Raw genomic sequence first — 1,473 nt, forward strand, 5'->3', positions numbered from 1 at the left:
AGAAAGCCAGGGAGAAGAGGACTGGGTCTCCTGGCCATTGGTCTTTAACCAGTCCTCTCTGGTCATTTCCCTGAGTAGGAAGCTAAGGAGTGACTGCAATATCCTCTGAGCCTGGTGGGTCAACCCAGCCAGCCACCATGCTGAGGACTGTCTATCTCAGTTCCAGGATCCCAGACACCTTACTTCCTACTCTCCCACTCACTCTCTTTAGCAGGGTAGGTGAGGGGAGGCCAGGCTGGCTGAGGGCTAAGGAGTCCTCATGGGACGAGGGATTTCAGAGGCTGCTGTAGCTCTCCATGGAGTTTCCTGGTTAATTAATCAGTGGATGATCCCCTCTGCTCTGGCCTGCAAGTCACCCCTCCCATCTTTGACTGTGGAGCCAGTCTTCTCCACATTACACCTGCCATAATTCTCCCTCTGCTATAAGCGGACCAACCCCTGGGTCTGTGTTGTGGTGGCCAGAGCCTGACCACGCCCACAGGTGAGTTCACAGGCAGGAGACTTGTTGGCAGGGAATAGAATAATCAGTGGAGAAAGGCAAGTTAGGTAGATCAAGTGCATGAAGAGGAGAGAGAAATAAGTACCTGCCCACATGAGGTAGACAGCACAGGGTAGTGCCTGAACCACAGGTGGAATTCAGAACCTGGAATTAGAGTTCTGACTTATCCCCTGATTGCTGAATGACTTCAGGCATGGTGTTCTCCAGGTGTTGCATCCCCTGCTTGTGATATGGTGTTGGGTGAGATGATATCAGAGAATCACTACCAGTTGCCTGATATCAAGACAGTAAGATGAACTCCTTGACTATGTCCTGCTCATCTCTGAATGCCTTTCCTGCCTGCTGCTCCAGTACCTGCCTGACATGGAGTAGACACAACAGGTAATATAAGGTTATTAAAGAGAATCGAGTGAGATGTTGGCAGAGAGAATTAGAAGAGGGGAGGAGATGTTTGGAGTGGAAAAAGCTCATTTTATGTTAAAATTGCTATCAAAGAGAAAGCTATTTTGCACCCATTGAGAGAAAAATCTGGACTGTAGGAAGAGACTGGATTCATGGAATTGGATAGAGGCCCCCAGGACTGAGCGTGCAGGGGCCAGTGATGGTTTACCCTGTGTGCCATTGCCTGCTATCCCTCTATTAAAGCAGACCGACCTGAGCAGGGGAGTAAGGGGGGAGGGAGCTGTGAGCATGTGTGTGAATCTGTGGAGTCCCACTGTATCTGGAAGAATCCACCGAGGTCTCTATATCTCTGTCATTTGTGTGTGGGGTCTGTGTGTAAGTCTTCATGTGTAATTTTCTGTAGTGCATGGATCATGTGTGTTTCTGTGTCTGTGTGTTAGTGACTATGATTTTCTGTGTGTGCTTCAGGTGGTGAGTGTGAGTGCATGTCTGGCATGCCCGTGTGTCTGGACACATCAAGATATGCCTGTGCCTTTGTGCAGGTGTGTGCACTGTGTACTTCTGTGTCTTGG

This window comes from Sciurus carolinensis, chromosome 3, assembly GCF_902686445.1.
Source record: "Sciurus carolinensis chromosome 3, mSciCar1.2, whole genome shotgun sequence".
In the NCBI taxonomy this organism is placed as follows: domain Eukaryota; kingdom Metazoa; phylum Chordata; class Mammalia; order Rodentia; family Sciuridae; genus Sciurus; species Sciurus carolinensis.